Genomic DNA, 20429 nt, shown 5'->3' on the forward strand with positions numbered 1-20429 from the left:
TGTCACCCCAATAAATTCAATTTAAAAAAGAATATTTTCTTGAATGAATTAAAACTTAAGAAATATGGCTTTTTAAATTAATAAATTTTATTTTTTTGAGCAGTTTTAGGTTCCAGCAAAATTGGGCAGAAACTATAGAGATTCGCCATACATCCCTGCTCCCCACCCCCACACCATCAGCTCCCCATTATCAGCATCCCCCACTAGAGTGTACATTAGTTCCATGTACCTACATTGACACATCATTATTTTAATGCCTGTTAGTCCTTACTTAAGAGATAAAATGGAGGCAGACAAGCATTGCTCCACCCACCCAATCTAATTCAACACCTTTCTCTTTCTTCCTCCGACGTAGAGGTTCTTGGTCTACTGAGAACCCTGCCCAACTACAAAGCCCTACTAGAGCAGAGAAGGAATATGATTGTAAGCTTTGAAAGGTAAACACTGAGAAGGTAGAGGAATATTCCTGTGCAACAGAGGGAAAGTCATAGGCATATATTATTAAAGAAGAAAAAGGACCTCTGAGATTAATTCCCTCCTTCAGGATGTAGAGCAGGTAAAGAAATCATGGCACAGGCCCTGGCCGGTTGGCTCAGTGGTAGAGCGTCGGCCTGGCGTGCAGAAGTCCCGGGTTCGATTCCCGGCCAGGGCACACAGGAGAAGTGCCCATCTGCTTCTCCACCCCTCCCCCTCTCCTTCCTCTCTGTCTCTCTCTTCCCCTCCCACAGCCGAGGCTCCACTGGAGCAAAGATGGCCCGGGCACTGGGGATGGCTCCTCGGCCTCTGCCCCAGGCGTTAGAGTGGCTGTGGTCGCAACAGAGCAACGGCCTGGAGGGGCAGAGCATTGCCCCCTGGTGGGCAGAGCCTCGCCCCTGGTGGGCGTGCCGGGTGGATCCCGGTCGGGGGCATGCGGGAGTCTGTCTGACTGTCTCTCCCCGTTTCCGGCTTCAGAAAAATACAGAAAAAAAAAATCATGGCACACTTGCTCCTGACTTTTTAGCTTCTGACGTCTCATTACTGGGAAACACACCATCCAGTATCCACCGGCCCCTAGGGCAGCCAAGGCCCAAGATTCTCTGTGTTTTTCTACTATAACATCCTAAAAACAGTGGTACTGAACACCAAGCCCTTGAAACAATTTACTGAACTGTGCTTCTTTCTTGGGTAACCATAGTGTTCATTTTTTTCTGTCTTGAGGGCATTTGAGAGTAGCATTGTTAAGAAATCAAGTAAAAAAAAACAAAAAAAAATAATATATTTAAAAATGAAAATAAAAACGAAAGATAAAAACCACAAAAAGAACAAAAAGCAAAAAAAAATCAGCAATAAACAAAACAACAACTAAAAGGGAGAAACCCCAAAGAACCCAAATAGAAAAAGGAAAGGTAATTTTACTATTTTCCAGTAGATGGCACTGAATTACAAGTGTTAGCTCTGTAAATTTCCCAGGCTGGCCTCTGCTGAGAAGCTGCTGTCATGATGATGGAGATGGGACTGCAGTTGCAATGATGGGTGGGGCATGCTGTGAGGTCTTTAGTGATGGTGATTTCAGGCCCCTGGCTGCTCCTCCCTGCATTCCAACAGACCAGGGGACCAAACAGAGCACCACCCTTCTTCAGGGGAAAGAGTGGCCCTGTAGAACTAGCTGTGGAGTGTGTCTCTGCCATGCTCTGTACCTGCAAGGTGAGGGAAGCGGGATCTGGGAGGCCAGGGGGCTGCACTTTGTATTTGTGTCTCTGTCCCAGTGTGGGCTTCTGGAAGACTGGGAAAACACTGGTGGTGACCCCACACTCTGCCACTTTGGTTCAGTAACTCTCTGAATTCCCCCCAATCTCTCCACTCTTCCTGGCGGATGAAGACCCAATCACTTTGGCCGGACCATGAGTGCGTCTTATCTTCTGCACAGCACCTCCCCCGCCTCCTCATTCTTTACCCTTCTCACCTTCAGTGTGTTAGGTATGAGGATCTTTTAGGCACACCTGTGAGCCCAGCTGGGATTTCTTCACTGAGTTTTAGCTGTTCAATTTGTTGAGATATCAACAGGAGAGATCAAGGGTATCTCTCATGCCACCATTACTCTGACATCATCCACAAATTGAAACCATTTGCTTACACTGTTTTCAAAGCACATTGTAAGCACATTTGTATTGCTGTGGACTTATAGCACCTTGGTGGAGTATGCAGAGTGTGAAGCAACCTCCTCATTTCACCAGCAAGGAGACTGGGATGAGCAAGGTGGTGGACTTCTCACACTGGGTGAGGGATGGAATCAAGCTGTAGCCCAGGGTGCTGGGTCCTGGGCGGCGTATCTCACAGGGCATGATGAGGGGTGGGCAGTGTTCTCAGGAAGCCCAGGCCACAGCCTGCTATATAAGCAGGACAGTTCTTCTCCATATAATGTCCATAGAGCAACAACAAAAAACAGCCATCCTTCTGAAGTCGAGAAGGCTACTTTAGTTTGTGTGTAGAAAAGTTTGCGAGTCAAATAATTTGAGAAAGGCTTCAGCATAGCTCCTCGTGCAGGGCCATCTCTGAGTCTTTAGCATCGAGACGCGGTCATGAGGAGAAGGAAGATGTGTCATTCCCTGAAAACATCTGACCACGCTTCTGTTTCCGGAAGTGTCTTGAGTGGAAAGCTTTGGGTAATGGTTCGATGGGGGACAGGGGGTGACTTCTGGGTTCAGTTCTAAGCTCTGAGTGCCCTCCATCAAGGTTTTCAGAGAAGATTGGAGGAGGGGAAAAAACCCCACAGAAAACTAAAGTCTTTAAGAGAAGACTAAAGAAGACTGTTACACAGTCATAGCAATAATAATAAAAGAAATGGACCAGCCACTAAAATCAATTGGGAAGTATTTAGCATGTTTGGGGATTCGGTACAGGGTGTGGTGAGGGGCTGTTCTGAGAGCAGCTGGGCAGAGCCTGGCTCCCTGTGGCAGTGGGGGGTGGGGAGCAGCTCGGCCACGAGGAACCGTCTGTGTGAAAGGTGGATGTCTCTGATGCCAAAAGTCAGGCAGGTGTGGACTCAGCATCCCAGAGTTCTCAGGCAAAGGGTCTCCTAGGACACAGATGGGCCAGGTTGGATCCTATGTTGAGTCAGGAGACCAGGGACTAGTATCCATGCAGGTCACAGCTGGCCCTATAGCTCTGTGATAATGAGCAACTTCTGTAGAAGGAGATCTAAATAGTGGAACTAAGATGAAACTACAGATGTCGTGTGACACAGGGGAGCATAGAGATCGTGAGTGAATTCAGTCCAACCAGGAGGAATGAGGGGAAGATGTGTGAGGGAGAGAGGGAAGGACGCAGAACCAGAGCCATTTGGAAAGGTTCCAGAGCCTTCGATAAAAAGTCACCCTGTGGGAAACAGCGGCCTTCCTCCGGTGCTGGCGTCAGCCAGCCCTGATCCCTGGTCCCGAGGCTCCGCCTGCCAGGAAAGAGGCTCCTCGCACCTCGCCACTGCAGTGCACACATCTGAGGACCCCTCTGGATCTCTGCATCTTCCCTCATTCCTTTCTGACCTTTGCCGAATGAAGAGAGGGCGCAGGTGGTGAGGGTAAGGGTTGGGAAGAGGGGCAGATGGAACAAAAGGAAAACCAGGAAGGGAGGCGGGACCCTGGGGATGAGCATCTTGCAAAATCCTGAGTTTCATTAAATATAGAAAAGTAGGATGAAAAAATAATATTCACTCATTGTTACAATTTCAAAGTCAAAGGTTGGCCTTGATCTCAAAGAATGTGTACGTAATGTGATGCATGGCTTTCTCTTCTGTCTCTCTTTTTATAGGTAAGTGACATTTCATTCTGCTCCTCCCCAAGGCAAAGTTGGATGTTTTTAAAGTGGAAAAAACAAATGAGCGGAAAAAAGAAACAGGGAAGGTGGGAAGAGGTAGCAGTCGAGGGCCGGCACAGGTAGGTGCCCACTGAATTCACCATCCTTTGCCCAGACAGGCGAGGGGGAGGCTCTTCCTCCAGAGTCCATGGTGAATGTCTTTCCCCAGGACCGGAGGTCCAGGGCATGGTTGTGCCTTTGAGATGGAGATGCCTTTGCTCTTGGAAGGAGGTTGGTTTTACAAGATGGATTGCTAGCTCTGATGCCAAGGGGGTCTGTTCCTGGTGACACTGTGGGTCTGAAAAGGGCGGGGGTTTTGTGCCCTGGTGAGCGCTGTGTCAACAACGCTGCTGTGGCTGGTGGTGGAGGGACTGGGGAACATGTTTACATCTGGGGAGGCAGAATTAAAACATCCCAAGAAAGAAAGATAGGAATGTGAGATGAGACCTCTTACCATGATGGGACTGCAAATGCTGTGGAAATTTCTGAACAGAAAGATAATTTGTGGGAAAACTGGGATCCTCTGGTATATTAAGAATCGTTTGCTTAATTTGAAGACCGAATTACTATAGATGTGTTTGTTCCTGCCTGGTCACTGAGGCCAAAATACACTTTCTCCTTAGCAGTAAGGTGAGTGGCTTACTAGGGCTGAGGCGGACTTGTCATTAGAATCATCTCACCTCCTCTTGGTCATTCAAGAAAGGCTTTTTGAGGTTTAAGATTTGTTTGGGCTTTCTGCTGCTCTAAAATTCAATTGCTCTCCCCTAAGATTAAACAGCAAGTGCTTTTGTTTTTTCTATAGCATCTGAACAATCCACTGACGTACCTGATTGATAGCTCTGCCCCAATGTACTTGTTATTTTCTTTGAGAGAAAGAAATATTAAAACATTGTATTTAACAGTCTATAAATTTAGACTAGGGACACTAAACTCAGTTCAATAAAAATATTTAAAATGTGTAGTCCTATCTTATGTACAATTAAGGGGGATGCGCAGAGTATATCCGTGGCTGGGCTGGTAGGAAGGGCAGAAAAACAAGAATGACTTCAGTCCTTGGAGGAGGCCATCGTTTCCACACAGATGAGGCAAATCCGTAGTCTTCAGAAATTCTGCAAAGACGTAGAGATACCAGAATTTGTCATGAAAGGTATTCAGTTTTGTTCTTAAAGTTCGGATACACCGATGTTAAGTTCTCTTTTTTCTCAGTTTCAACAAAATGGGATCAAAATGCAACTTTCTCCTCTGAAATGGGAAAGTTCCATTGTACATGGAAAACCACAGAGCATCTTCTTCATGATGTCAATATCCCAATCTTGTGGCCTTTTATTAGATGTCCACTGAAGACACTGTGACTCATATTACATTTCCGTGGCTGTAGCCAGACCTGGGAATGCTTCCTAGTACTTCCCTGCAGAATGGGGACAACTGAGGGGCCTCTCTCTGGACCCCAGTGCAGGAGAAGGTCCCACACACCCTCCAACCTGCTCTGAAAATAAGGAAGTTTGCAACCCAGAAGCAATCCTAGACTGTTGCCCAATCTGGCAATGAAGAGAGGGGGGGCCCCTTAGCCATGAAGCTTACTGTGGTCCCTTTATCACAAATGCAGAGCTCTGCTTTCTGCCTTTGGATCAAGGTTGAGTGAGTCACTGACTAAGTTGGAAAATTCATCTGTTTTGGGGATTTGTCAACTGAATTAGGGCTGTGATCATTTCTTCCTTGTCTTGAGAGTCTGCCTTTTATGCAGATGGCAGGAATTGGATGGGCAGGGGAGGGGCTGCCTCCCCTCCCAGGCTTCTCCTTCGGGTACCATAGCTTGTTGTCAGCTCAGATGCAGGTGGCATGGGGAGGCTCATGCTGTTGTAATGTGTGAAGTCAGTGCCTTAAAATTTCCTGTTCATAAGGAGCTAATAGAGTATATGTTAATTTTATTTAAAAATTTTCCACAGAGTACATGAGATATATTTGAATAGTTGTTGTATGCTATGGTTCTCAGACATAGGAGAGTAAACTTCTATTTGCACCTCCCTTGTAAACAACACCTTCCCCAGAATCCCTGCACCCTGTGGGATAGGAGGGCAAGTGGGTAGTTCTTGCACACACATTGCAAATCACACCAGTACCCCCATATACTCACACACACAAATGCATATTTTTAAATGCAAACACATACAGCTGTGATTTTGCCTTTGAAAGGTGGCAAAAAGCAAAGACTTTTTTCAGAATTCAATCTGCCCTCGCACTGTTGTTTCTGAGATGTGTATGGTGTGTGTGTTCTGCTTCATCTCCCATCACCTGTCAAATGCTGTGCCCAGTCGCTGTGCTTAACTTCACCGGGTTCTTCATCTGCTTTGGAATGTATCGATCTGGCTGCTTCCCCAGCCTCAGTGCCCCAGGTCCGACAGTTCATCATGTGGGCTCCAGCATTGATCTACCACTCTCTGTTTTTCTCTGCACTCGGGTTCTGCGGCCTTCCTTGACCCTCCGTGTTTCTCACCAGTTCTGGCCTGGATGGAGGCCAGGCTATCTGGTGGAATTTGTGCTTCCTGGGCACTGGGATCTCGGGGTTTCAGGAATCAGCTGTGAGTGTGAGGTGGTGGAGACCGAAAGGGACGCGGTACATACTGCCTCCACGCCCAGCGGGCTCCGCCCTTGCAGAGCCTGCCCCTGACCTGCTGGTGTTCCCACCTCCCGGCAAGGACCTCTTAAGGTTACATCTCCTCAAAGCTCACCTTGACTGATTTCAGACACCATGTTCAACAAGACGTACACAGAGACTTTCACACACATTTAAAAACAAACAAACAATCCTATGATGTTGGTTTCATTGTCCTCTACACAAACAAGGAAACCAAGGTTTAAAGAGATCACTTGTCCAAGGTCACCAGACCTTAAATACTGGATTTGAATGTGTAACTTTTTTAGTTCAATCTCCATGAATCTCACTGCTTGCACACCACCACTGTTGCCTGTACCTCCCGGAGGTGTGGGAGGGAGGGGGAGAAGAGGGAAGGGAAGTCCACACCACATGGGGCTCGCACCTCTCATCTCTGTAGATCAGTGAACTCGTGGCAGTGGGCACCTCTGGTCAGGATTGGGAGGGGCCAGCACAGAAGCACGGGCAGCGGAAAAAGAAGTGGACACGGACTTAGAAGAACTTGGGTCTGAGGTCTGCACCTCTCATTAGTTCACTGACTGCCCTTAGGTGATCTATTTACTTCTCTGAGCCTCTTACATTATGACAAAGGTGTATGATGCATAACACTATATTATACGCTTAATAAGTGAGCAGATCAGAGAAGAATACCTCAGAAATGATGTTCTACGGAAAGGGACTGATGACCATTGCCTGAAAAACTTCCTTTCACCCTGGCTCCCCAGATCTCTAAGTCTAGATCTTGATTTTTTTGGATGTGGTCTAGAATTTTTGGCAAAAGCCAAGAAACAGTTCTTGGCAGCTTCCTGAGTCTTCACTTCCTTTTAGTACCAGGCCGAGGGGAGAGCAAAATTAGCCTGCCAATCACTCAGAGACATGTGGGCCACGGGAAATTAAACTCCCCCTCTCTCCAGCTGTCTATCCCCGAGTGCCAGGTACCAAACGAAGTCTCAGGCCACACATGTTATTCCTCTTCCTGCATGCGACTTTCATCATTATAGTAGAACAAAATCAACCAAGCAGATCTGAGATGTAGGTCATTGTCCCCAAAGGTCTAAGCTTATAGGAGGTAGTTAGTGGGAAGGTGATTCCTGCATTTACATCATTCTTTTGGGTTCCAACATTTTCTTTCTCCAGCAAAAAGCTGCCATTTTACATGGTTACCATCTTTGAATGGCAGATGGAAGAGAAGATGAACCAGAGACAAGGTCACTCAGTGTGGCCTTGGTGTGGCTGACCTGAGTCTTCCGTGCATCTGTTTGGGACTGAGGACAGCACCCACATGACTGCTCTCTGCAGCCCGGGCATGAATGTCCCACGTGCAGTCAGGAGACGTACTCTCTAAATGCTGCCATGGATGCCAGCGGCATTCACACTTTCCCCCGTCCCTCAGGGAAACTAGAAAGCATCCCCGGAGACTGACACTTGGAGAAGGCTGCTTTGTCTCTCCCACCCCTTCGTACCTCGCCGCTGGAGCGAGTTATCTTAGTCTTGACGTTTACCCAACTCTCCAGAAAAAAAGCCTTTTCATACTGCAGGGTGAAAATACTCTGGATGCACAGTGCTGGTGTTGGTATGGAAAGCCAAGTGTAGATCCCATGGTGAGTGAAGGACGAAGAGCTTTATCTACACTATTTGGTCGCTGTCATGGGGCTGACTTCTGTCCCCTCCAAATTGTATCTGTAGAAGCACCCAGTCGCTCAGGTTATGAGCACATTTGGAGACGGATCTTTCAAAGGGTAATTAAAGTAAAATTAGGTTATGTGAGTGGGTCCTCCTCCTCCTTCAATCTCACTGGTATCCTAAGAAGGACACAGACACACACAGAAGACCATGTGAGGACACAGGGCCATCTACAAGCCCAGAAGAGGGGCATCAGGATGAAACTGACTCCATATGCACCTTGGTCTTGCACTTCCAGTCTGCAGAATTCTGAGGACATGAACGTGTTGTTCAAACTAACCCGTCTGCGGTACCTTGTTATGGCAGCCCAAGCAGAATAATGCAGTCATAGTATGAGTTAGTTTATCAGGACTTTGCCTGAGTGCCGGGAGCACGCTGAGGCTCACGAGGCCAAGGAAAGGAGACTTGCAAGTCAGATCCCTTCTTTGCCAGCTTTTGTTTGACCTTTGGGAAGTCACCATTGTGACCCTCACTTTCTTATTTGCACAACGAATGTAATATATACCTTATGGCTTTTTGAGAATTAATTGAGATAATGAATGACAAGTAAGACTCTTAGTGATCAATAGTGAGTTCTCTTTTATTTCTCTTAATAGTAACAGAAATAAAAAATAACTGTAAATAAAATGTTGTAAACTTTAGTATTTAGCCAAGCATTGTGCTGAATATCTACCTAAGAAATTTTACTTCACCTGATCATTTTTACTCCTGGTAATTGAAGTCAGCAAGTCTGTTATCGGGACTCTGGCTGGGACTGTTGAATCATCAACCCTTAGGCTAAGATCTGAGGGAAGGCTTGGGAATTTTCTACTCTTCTCCCACCTGATGCTCATCAGCTTTACTGCTTGGGGAGAAGGACTGTGTTGGCCCATCGCTCATGAGAGGTCCACACCCCCATCGCTCATGAGAGGTCCACACCCCCTTCTCTGGTCCTGCTTTCTCTCTTACCATCTCCAGATATTTCTCTATTTAAATGTAACTTAGTTATACACAACTGCAGCCAAACTCTAAGGATTATCTACTTGTCGTGATTTATAATACATCGTTGAAGATGAGATTATTGACCATAAACATACAAAACACCCAAAAGACATTGAAGCAGGGGGTGGGGTGGGGGTAGTAAACTGTTGTGCCAATGTCCTGGTCTGTTTAGACATGGAACCATGCCTACAACATGCCTCTTTCCAAACAGTGGGTCTCAGAATGACAGAATGTTCTCAGTGAACACACACCATTCTGACGTCCAGAGTTCAGCAGGGGTGGCGTGCTCTGACTCTTCTGCACGCCCTGCCATCTGCCGTCACCTTGGCCTTCAGGACCACGGTGCTAGGAAGTGAGTGGACTGCACGGTTGGCTTATTCTATCTTGCCATCCCACCTCCTTGTTCTTCTGAAAATCTCTCCATTTCAGACCTTCACTTTGCCCTTAAAGGGGGCACAAATATTCAACCAAATCTACAGAGCTCTGCTGGTTCAGTCTCTGCTGCTCCCAAAGCTACAGGGCTCTGCCGGTTTGGTCTCTGCTGCTGCCCAGCTCATCTCTCCTCTGTTCTCCTTGTTTCAGCCACATGGTCTTTGCACTGGGCTTTGGTCCTTCTGCCTGAAAAACATCCCTGCTCTCTCTTTACCCGAGGGACTTTGGGCATTCTTTTAACTCAACCCAACACACTTTCTTGGGAAAAGTGTCCTAGTCCCTGGGCTGGGACATGGCCCTAGGCTGGGGCATGACTCTAGGATGAACCCTTTTCCCACAGTGACTTCATTTTGAATGGCATCAAAGCATTCACTGGTGATTTGATCCCAGCTCCCAAATAGACTGGCAACCCCATAACAGCAGGCCCTGAGGCTGCTCCCCATGTTCTGCCTAGCCTCTGGGACAATGGAGGGACCCCAGGAAATGTCCATGCCCCATAGCAGTGCACTCCTTCCCAGAACAGGGACAGAGTGGCAGGGAGACATCCATGGGCAGTCCTTCCAGAAAGCACACAGCTAGTTACTCTCTATAACCGGTCAAAGTTCAAATTGCTCACCACCAACCTCCAGAGGTTAAGTGGTTCTCAACCCCAACCTCTCCTTAGAACCACTGGGGGAGCTTTTAAAAACATGGCTGCCTTGCCCCATGCCCCAAGATGTCTACTCCAACCGTCTGGGTGGGCCTGGCATCCTCAGCTGTTTCCAGGAGCAGTGGGCTCAGGAGCCCTGCCTGGAGACATTCCCTCTTCTCACTGCATGGTCTCTGATTACTTTAACTCCAAGTGTGGCTTCCTTCCAAGTTCTAATAGTTGTAGCACACTGTGTGAACGTTTCTGGTGCCTCATATAGCTTGATCCTCATAATAACCGGAGATGCCTATTGTCATTCCTGTTTTGTGGGACAGGAACTGTAGCTTCGAGAGATGGGGCATCTTGAGGGAAGACATGGCTCACACATGAAGAGGCGCGTGCAACTCATGTCTCTCTAACGCCAGGGCCCAGACTCTAAGTCAGGGATTGGGAACCTATGGCTCGCGAGCCAGATGTGGTTCTTTTGATGGCTGCATCTGGCTCGCAGACAAATCTTTAATAAAAAAAAAATAACGTTAAAAATATAAAACATTCTCATGTATTACAGTCCATTCATTTCCTACCGTTCATGTTCATGGTTGTGGGTGGCTAGAGCCAATCACAGCTGTCCTTCAGGACAACACCAAATTTTTATTGGATAATGTGTAACGTACACGGGTCGTTGTATGGCTCTCATGGAATGACATTTTAAAATATGTGGTGTTCATGGCTCTCTCAGCCAAAAAGTTTCCTGATCACTGCTCTAAGTCCTCTAGCATATTCCTTTATGTCCTTATTGTAAGGACTTTAGAGAGATATATGTACATATTTGGAATGTATAGATTTCTCACAGCATCTGATGATCTGCTGCCAGATAACCTGCGCATTCCTACAAATTCCCATGTAGTAATCCAGATTGAGAGTGAAGGTTAAAAACTATAAAACAACTTGCCGATCTGATACCAATGCTTCTATCCCGGGCTGGGTCCCCCGTAGCTCTAGGGTGAGAAAGGGCAGCACCTGCATGGCCAATGCCGCTGTCACCCGTCCCGGCCTTTTTCTGGTTGAACAGGGGTGAGGCAGGAGATATAATATGCAGAAGCAAAGACTTAAGATAACTAAATTTTGCCCCTTCTAATCCCCAATTTTGGACAAATGTGGGGCCCAGGAGTGAGTGAGGAAATTAAATTAATGAACACAATTTCTCCCTGTCATTGAACTCTGACTAATGAGTCTATTTCTGGGTAATAAGAAGGAGCAGGAAGTGACAAGGCAGTGTAATGAATTAGTGGCCCAGAACCTCGTTAGTCAGAATAATCTTTCCACGAAAGATAAATGATGCAAACATTAATTATAAAGCCAGGGTGGAAATGCATCCCATTATTTGACTTCCTAAGAAATCTATCTCAGTTATTACAAGGCATTTCAAACAGCAATAATAATAAACAAGTAAAGGCTCAGGGAGAACTCTAACCCCCGGGAGACTGGGGTTGGGGAGCAGTAGAGACCAGATCTGTTTTCCAGAGGAGCCTGTTCTCTATTTTCTAGGAAGCTGGCCTGATGCCCTGAGTTATGTCCCAAGGAGGAAAGGACCAATTCCCTGCCCCCACCTCCCAGTGACCTGCAGCCTTGCTGTCTCTCCATCTAGGTCATTCAGAGACATGGACTCTGGGTCATTAAGACCCAGGGGAGGAGCAGAGTTTAACAGAAATTTTCTCCCCACTGGAAAAAGAGGGGGAAATGTCGCAGTTTGTGCTAGGAACCCTAGCATCCTAAAGAGGCTTAGAGATCAAAACCATGGAGAAAATAGCAGGTAAGCGGTAGGCTATGGAATCCGCCAAGTTCAGATCCTGGCTCTCGGTGTTTAGAAAAGTTACTCAGTCCTTTTTTTTTTCATCAGAGAACTGGAGCTAGCAGAGGTGCCTGGTGAAGAGGGTTGTTTATGAGGATTAAGTCAGGTGGAGAGTTGGAAAGCAGTTGGCACCACAGGCACGCATATCTGTGCGGATGAATTGATTGCAGTACTGAGGTTGTAGAGCTGCCCGGGGCACGGGGCGGGGCGTTGCAGGCAGCTCTGCGGCCCAGACAGGGGAGGTGGGCCAATGTCACGTACGGGGCAGTGAGCGCCCCGCCTCCTGGTTCCAGGCTCCCAGGTTCCCTCATGATAGGCTGCTTTATGTCACCTGGAATTTTGGTAGAAGCCCAGCGGGGAAGGGAGGAGAACAAAAGTAGAGAAGGCTGAATCAGTGTAAATGTGTTGCTGAGCCCGTTACTCCAGAGAGTAAATAAACCAGAATTAAAAACTATAAAAAAAAAAAAGTCCTTGGCAGCATCCTGGTAATAAACTTGTCCGTGACTTTGTGGCTTAGAGCTTGGAAGTTCCTTGACTTCTAAAGATTTTAGCCCATGGCAGGGTTGGGGCAGCCACTTGATGAATGGAGAGGGGTTTAAAGGGGTTGGAACTCTCTGCGTCTGCCTCGTCCAGGCGGCCAGTGGTGGCGGTGGAGGCTGCTGGCTGCTTTTGTTTTTAGGGCTTGGTTGTTATCTGACTGGCAACTCTTCCTAATGAAAGAGGAAAACAACAATTAATTTAGGAACGAATTTTAATTGTCTCTGACTTCTCATTTCTGGGCTATTAAAATGCGTTCCCTATTAAGTGATCATATTGGGTTGTGTTACTCTGGGATAATGGGCAGAAGCTTTTGTGTTCTCCCTGCGGGCAAAGCGGGGCTCTTGGGGGTTTAGCAAATTAAGCCAAAGGAACAAATAAAAGAAAAGAAGGAAGGGAATGGAAGGGAAGGGAAGGGAAGAAAGAAAAAAAGAAGGGAGGAGGGAGGGAGGGAAGGAGGGAGGGAGGGAAGAAGGGGAAAAAATCTTACTGCCAATATCATTTTTCTCCCTTCCTTCCTTCCTTCCTTCCTTCCTTCCTTCCTTCCTTCCTTCCTTCCTTCCCTCCCTCCCTCCCTTCCAAACCACTCCTGCACAGCTCCTCTGTGTCCCGTGTTCCTTGCCACCCTGGGCGCACTGTGGGAAGGTTGGTCCATAGGCTTTGGGCTGTTTCTCCATCAGCTCGTCCACTGTCCGCCCAGAGCTGAGACTCCACATGGAACTGCACGAGGCCTTGGAGACAGAGCCCAGGCTGAGGCAGGAGCTAGGTGGGGGGTGGAAAAGGACCATCACTAGGGCCAAATTGTCCACTTCCCCTTTCCACTCCACTCACCGCTCACCTCTTATTGCTTCAAAGGGTCAGTGAGCTGGGGGATTTTAAAGCTCTATTGAAGTATCATTGACAAATATCAATTGTCTATATGTAAGGTGTACAATGTGATGATTTGATACATTGTGAAGTAAGCACCACAATCAGGCTAAGCAATGTACCCATCACCTCACAGAGTTGTTTTCTTTTGTGGGTGTGCGGTGGGAAAACTTAACATCCACTCTCCCAGTTACTGTACTTAGCGAGTACACGGTGCCGTATAGCTAACTGCAGTCACCCCGCTCGCTGTACGTGAGGTCCTCAGAACTCATTCATCCTGCGTCACTGAAACTTTGGACCCTGGCCTAATCTCCCTGTTAGCCCCTCTCCCCGATTCTGCTCTCTGCTTCTGTAAGTTCCACTGTCTTAGATGGCACACGTGAGCTCACGTGGTACTTGTCATTCTGTGTCGGGCTTATTTCACTGAACATCATGTTCAGGACACCGTTCACATTAGGCAGGATATGGAAATGAAGTGTCCGTGGACCAATAAAGACTAGATAAAGAAAACGCTATTCAATCAAATGTTATTCAGCCTTAAAGAAAGGAAGGCTGTCCTGCCATTTGGGATGACACGGGTCGCTGTGTGGGGTCAGAGCTGTTTCCTTGTGGGGACACAGAGCTGCCCAAGAGGCACAGCTCTCTCTTGCCTTCCCGCCCTTCTCCCAGCCCCCCATTTTGCCATTGGCTTTTACTGGAGGAGACAGGGATGTTGGGTGCCTGAGCCATTTGGGATGTGGCAGGTCATTAGATGTTGCTGGGAAAGACCGAGTCATGTGGTGTGGGGAGGGGAAGACCTGACTCAGGATTATGGCTCCTGTTCAGTCCCCTCTGTGAGGAGCTGTGTGAGTGTAGGACAGATAGAAGCTAAATGCCCAGGGCCCAGGAGGCCCCAGTGGAGGTCTGGGCCTCAGGCCCCTCCCTTTCAGCTTTTCCTCATTAGCCCCCCCATCCTCAGCTGACACCCTCCCTCCCCCAGTCTCCACCTGTACTTTTCTCACTGCACCCCACCATCCTCTTGCCCCATCACCCTTCTTCTCACCCTTCCTCTTCCCCTGGGCTCCTCCTACACAACCAGGGCAGGAATTCCTACATAGAAGGCTCAGTGCAAGAATTTGTTAGGAGGCTCTGGGCGTCTTCCTTCCTAAAAAAGTTCTATACTCAAGCCACATCTGCACACCCCCTGCCCCCCCAGGCAGAAGCGTAGCCAGCCTGGAAGACTGGTCCCACCCCCTCTGCTCCCTGGGGCTCTATCTGGCTTCTGTCCTCACACCACTCCCCCAATCACCGAACTATTTTTGGAGGGCCAGTGGCAATTGTCTCCTTCCATCTAAATGCATATTTAAGAGGATTAATTCTTAGCTCCTGCTTGCACTCACCGTATTAGTGCTCAGCATTGTAGAAAATGCAGTTGAATCAAGGCTAATTCTGGGTCTGGGGTAGACCGTCAGTGGGGTAGACCATAGCAGGACCCTCTCCCCCCCTGGAATCCATGCTGGACTGGGCACAGCTATGCTTTCATAGAGCTGGCAACTGGCCTGGAGGCCTGTGAGAACTGGTCAAGAGTCAGTGGTGTGAGAAGTGACAAATCTTCAGGTCACCAGAGGATGACAAAGCACTAATAGATAATAGTGATCAAAGAGATGACATCAACACTGTCATCAAAGAGAACTGTCATTTGAGCTCACTCCAGAATGGGGACCTGGGAGCCCAGCTGAGACAAGAAAACCCTTGTTTCTTGGTACAAGGGTTAAGGCCTGTTTGAAGGTCAAGTCAAGGTCTAGGGTGAGAATAGGCTTCTTTTGCCAGCAGCTGTTACTTCTCCTGGGGCAGAGGCCTTGCCTCCACTGAGCCTCAGAGCCCAAGGCGGACTGGTGGCTGCTCCCCTGCCTGCCTTCAGGGGGCAGCAGATGGCCAGGAGCTGCCATGTGATTTCCTGGGCTCCTCCCAGCCTGCCTAATCCCCCTTTCTCTTTCTAAACAAATTGGTTATTTTGTGAGTAGACTAGGCTTTCTGACCCCTTGCGTCCCGATTGAAGGTCCTTCCTGGCAGAGGCTGGAGGAACATAGATATGTTGCTGGCGCAATTGTATCCCTCCCTCCGTCCCTGTCAGCAGCCCCAGGAACAGAGTATGAAGAGATCCTCCGTATGGGAGGCCTTAAAACAAACACAGCTAAAACAGAGCGTGAAGTCCCAAATGATCTCAGGATCCAAGCCGCCCATGTAAATGAGCAAGGCCCTCCCCGTGAGGACATGGCAGATGGTGACAGTCCAAAGTAAATACACCTCAGCTAACCACATTCCAAACTTATTTTAAACCCTGAGACTACTTAACAAGACATACGCGTGGGCCAAATTTAGGCTGATTTCCCTGAAGATTTGCAACCCGAGGAAACTGCAGAGGCCACGCTGGCCACCCCAGACAGCTTGTGTCCTTCACACCCTCCAGCAGCAGGACGCTTGCTGGGACAAGTTTTTGTTCAGGCTGTTTGGTCTTCTCGGGACTCTTGCTCCTTCTCTGCTGACTGGTCACTGCCCATCCGTCCTTCAGACCCTGTTCAAACCACACCCTTGTCCCTCCTTGTCCCCACAGCTCTATGGTGGCATTGATTGCATGATGGTATGGGTGTTTGTTTTTCTTCCACAGTGGATTACCAGTACCTACAGGAAGGGGGCATGATCTCACTTGTTTTTACTCATTTTCCTGTTGTATAGTGGGGGCTTCATAGAGGTTATGGAATCGAAATACTCATGGAATGGCCTGATCTCTTTTTCCCAACCCTCCAAGTAATGCTTTGTGATAAACTTATCCTTAGATCCAAGAAGGCCACCACACTTTGGGATAAGAAGCTACTATGCTATTTATCTGAAGCCTAGAATCTAAACATAGATCGAGACAGACAAGAGGGCTGGAGGGGCCAGCGGGTCAGAAACCCACTGACAGTTCTGGTGGTGAATTATGAGGACAGTGATGAGACCCGACAGTGACTCCGCCAGCTTCCTGGCTGCCCACCAGGAGCTGGCAAGCCCCGGGGAGGCCGGCTGGGAGCTGGTGTAAAGCTCGCCATGGTGAAGGTAGGGGCTAGTGGTTGTATGCATCTATGTAAGTGTGAACACGTGTGTCCCGTCTTCCTTCCCCTTCAAAATCCTGGTCACCCACCTCTGGACAAAGCCTCCATTTTATTCCAGCCCCCAGATACTGACCTGACAATGTGTGTGTGTGTGTGGGGGGGTGCTCACTGCCCTATGGGGCACCTCTGTCTATGGGGACCTCTTTAGAAATGCTCCTCTGTCGATCAGCAGGAGCAGTGTGGGGGAACTGGTACCTGAAGGACTTGTGCAAGGGGCTCCCAGCTGACACCCCAAACCTCCTATAAATAGCATCACAGCTTTGCACCCTCTTTGCGCTCCCCCCCCCCCCAGGGCTGGCGAACAGAGGCCGTGTGTTTGCAAACTGCCTTTTGAAACAAAATGCCAGAACAGGGAAACAAGGGTTTGATATCACCAATCAGGAATGAAGTTGCATTCCGTCTCCCCCTACCCTATGTCTCGGTTGGTGGCAGACTCAGGTGTGTTGAAAGGCAGCTCAAAGAGGAAAAGGCTGGGAAGAACATTGTCTCGGGGAGATAATTGACTTCAGAAAAGCTATGTCTGAGATGTAGGGAGAAAACAAGTGAAAATGTTATTTTACAACCTTGATACTCCTAACCTCCTTGAAAATAAATATACACAGGCTGTCTGGGCCATCAGGTAGACTGAAGTGGGGTGCTAGCACGGGGTACGGGCGCCCTCTCGCGGCCATTAGAAATAGTGTCACATCCTAAATTCTGTTTCCCAGGGGAGCAGGCGTGTTGTGTTTGCAGGCATGTTTAGGCACTGCCTGAATTAAAACCAGAAGTTGCATTCATGCTGACTGAAAAGGAGAGCAGCTCATAAACGTCTCCCCTCCCTACACAAGACCCTTTGTCACTCAGGGCCGGAGGGCATTCTAGAAGAGATGAGGTAGATATATTAGGAATAAAACTCAACCTAAGAGCTTGGTTTGTTTTTTTGTGGGTTTTTTTTTTTTCTATTTATCAGCAACATAGCCTTTATGTGTCTCAGTTTAATCACCTGCAAAATGATACACTTGAAATGGACGATGCTCTAGTTCCTTCCAGCTGGGATTGTTTTTCAAGTCTCTCAGTAGCCCTTAAGGAAGGCTGAAACATCAAAGATCTGGCAAATCATTGATTTTCGTCTGGTGGGGAAAGTCTTTACATGGGATTTCTTCTTTGCATTTAAACTCATCCTGTGCTATTCTTATAGCCTTTCTCTAGTGCCACTGAATCCCGTGTTAGCTCAGTGTAACAGAACCAGCCCTATTGTTCCTATTTGCTCCGACAAGAATATTGCCATTGTTATTACTGAGCCTGACTTCCTTGTCTGATTACTTGTAATGCTGCCTCTGAAATTGAGGAGAGAGGAATCCTTCCCCGGGCATGTAGCTCATGGGCACCTAGACTCACCAGAGCTGTGAGACGTGAACTTACAGAAGGCATGTGAGCAGACGGCATCCTGAGCCCTGAACTGGGGATCAAAATATGGGGCTCACAGTTAGCTGGTCTTACATTTATTTTTCTTTTCACCTGAGTCTCAAGTCAATTCACCTACTTACTGCTAGAAAAGAAAGCCCCCCAGTTTGTCAGACATGTCAAAAAAGGTATCATTTTCTGCATTAATCTCTCCCTATGTAACAAAAGTCTCTGTCTTTTCAAACGTTCAACTTCTGTGAGGAGACGTCAACCCACATTCACTGCCCCCACCTCCTGGTCTGGATGGACTTCCAGATATCTCCTTCTCATAAATGGTTCTGTTCTTTAAGGCGAAAAGAGTCATTTATCTTTCCTGTCTACACCCCGGGGATATTTCTGTTTAGCAAGACAGCAATTTCAGGAAGATGCACCGTTTTATTAAGTGTATTAAACAGCAAAGTAGCTCATCTGTTGGCCACAGTTTGTCGACTGGTTGTCTTGGCTCCATCCCAATAGATCATGCTTGTTTCCCCAACACATTTTTAAATTCTTATTACTGACGGTGATGTGATTTTACTGATGTTATTATTATAATTAGCTTATTTCTTACACAGACTAAAATGGAGTAGATCTTTGGCCAGATACATTATCATGACCTTTCTGGAATGGTGGCCACATTAATAAATCATTAGGACTTGTCAAGTGCTTACTATGAGCCATCTAGGTTTGCATTTATTTCTTCAATGTTTTGTTACAGCCTTAGAGGGGGGACAGTATTATATCATTTTGACAAGTGGTGACACTGAGGCTCAGGGAGGCCAAGCGGCTTATTCAAGTTCTCATAGATACTAAGTCCCACAGGAGACAAAACCCCCACCCAGCTCTAGCCCAGAACCTCGTGCATTTCTCCAAATAACCCCTCACCCACGTCCCCGCCTTGTCGAGACCCCACCTGGGGCCTCTGCTGTAAAGGTGACTCAGAATGTGGGGCCCGGGTGGTGTTAGTCTGAGCATTCTAGCAGAGAAAGACCCTGTCCTCAGAGGAGGGGGCCGCTCAGATTTCCACTGGCTGCCCCGAGGGGTGGAAACTGGGCCCGCACATGCTCCGTCAGCAAGGGGTTGACCTGGCTTCCCCACGAAGTGCTGGGCAGGCGGGGACTAAGCAGAGGAATTCGGCCCGTCATTTGACTCTCAGAAACTTAGCCAAGCTGGTTTATTCCACCCTGTCTGAGATGACTGACAGCCCCACTTTGAAAGAAAAAACCTGGACTTGAACCCTTGGCTTCCTCTTCTGGAGAATCTGAGTTTTGACAGGAGACTGGCGGAAGACTCAGAGGTCCACTTTGGCTCGAAAATACGTGAACATAAGGAAGAGGGGCTGAACATGCAGGAGACTAAGAACACGGGCGTTTCCTTACATTTCAGTGCTGTCTGGCAGGGAAGGGATGAGACATTTTCTATGTGATCGCAGAGGAAAGGCAATGGGCCTCATTTGCGGAACAACCAACTCAATATGTATATGTATAGAATAAATGTAAAGGTCTAAGGGATCAAAAAGTAAAGTTTTTATTTTACTTTGGAGTTTTTTAGCACTGGAGATATGGGTGTGTGTGCATGTAGGGGGTGGGCGGTTGTGTGCGCATGTGTGTGGTTCTGTGTGTGTCGGTGGTTCTGTGTGTGTGTGTGGTTGTGTGTGTGTGTGGTTCTGTGTGTGTGTATGCAGCTCTGTGTGTGTCAGTGATTCTGTGTGTGTATGTGATTCTGTGTGTGTATGTGATTCTGTGTGTGTATGCGGTTGTGTGTGTGTGTGTGGTTGTGTGTGTGTGGTTCTGTGTGTGGTTCTGTGTGTGTGTGGTTGTGTGTGTATGCGGCTCTCTGTGTGTATGCGGCTCTGTGTGTGTCGGTGGTTGGTTCTGTGTGTGTGTGCTGCTCTGTGTGTGTGTGTCTGGTTGTGTGTGTGTGTGTGGTTCTGTGTGTGTGTATGCGGCTCTGAGTGTGTGGTTCTGTGTGTGTCAGTGGTTCTGTGTGTGTGTGGTTCTGTGTGTGTGTGGTTCTGTGTGTGTGTCGGTGGTCTGTGTATGTGTGGTTCTGTGTGTGTGTATGTGGCTCTGTGTGTGTATATGTAAACTTGCACCCATGTGCTCATGCATACAGGAGAAGGGGCCAAGAGATGATAGAAGATTTAATCAGATGACCTTTAATATTCCATATTATATGGACTTCTATAATTAAATTTTTAAGATGAGCCTTTAAGCACCACACTAGTTATTAAAGAGATGTATTTGCTCAAGAAGTCTGCAGGGTGCATTTTTTTTTAGAAATATTTCAAACCTTCAAAAAAGTACCCAGAAAAGCATATTGAGAAGCTACCGCCCATATTTGCCGCCTATCTCCCACGAACATGGTGTTTGCTCACAGAACCGCAGTGCGTGGTAAGTTTCAGGAAGTCCGTGA

The 20429-nt window shown here is 47.7% G+C and overlaps 1 protein-coding gene across 3 annotated transcripts in view; it reads left to right on the forward strand.

Annotated features, from left to right (window-relative positions):
• Positions 1–20429, forward strand: part of NTM (neurotrimin) — a 1036467-nt gene that overhangs the window by 294874 nt on the left and 721164 nt on the right. The window contains exon 1 of one of the 3 annotated variants that reach the window (XM_066259761.1): positions 3526–3544. The exons of 1 other annotated variant lie outside the window; for it this stretch is intronic. The gene's annotated coding sequence lies outside the window, so the exon portion shown is untranslated. Of the gene's footprint in view, positions 1–3525; positions 3545–3889; positions 3909–20429 lie in introns of those variants that run through there. One more of the 3 variants, XM_066259762.1, reaches the window with a different exon arrangement.

Source organism: Saccopteryx bilineata, chromosome 2, assembly GCF_036850765.1.
Source record: "Saccopteryx bilineata isolate mSacBil1 chromosome 2, mSacBil1_pri_phased_curated, whole genome shotgun sequence".
In the NCBI taxonomy this organism is placed as follows: domain Eukaryota; kingdom Metazoa; phylum Chordata; class Mammalia; order Chiroptera; family Emballonuridae; genus Saccopteryx; species Saccopteryx bilineata.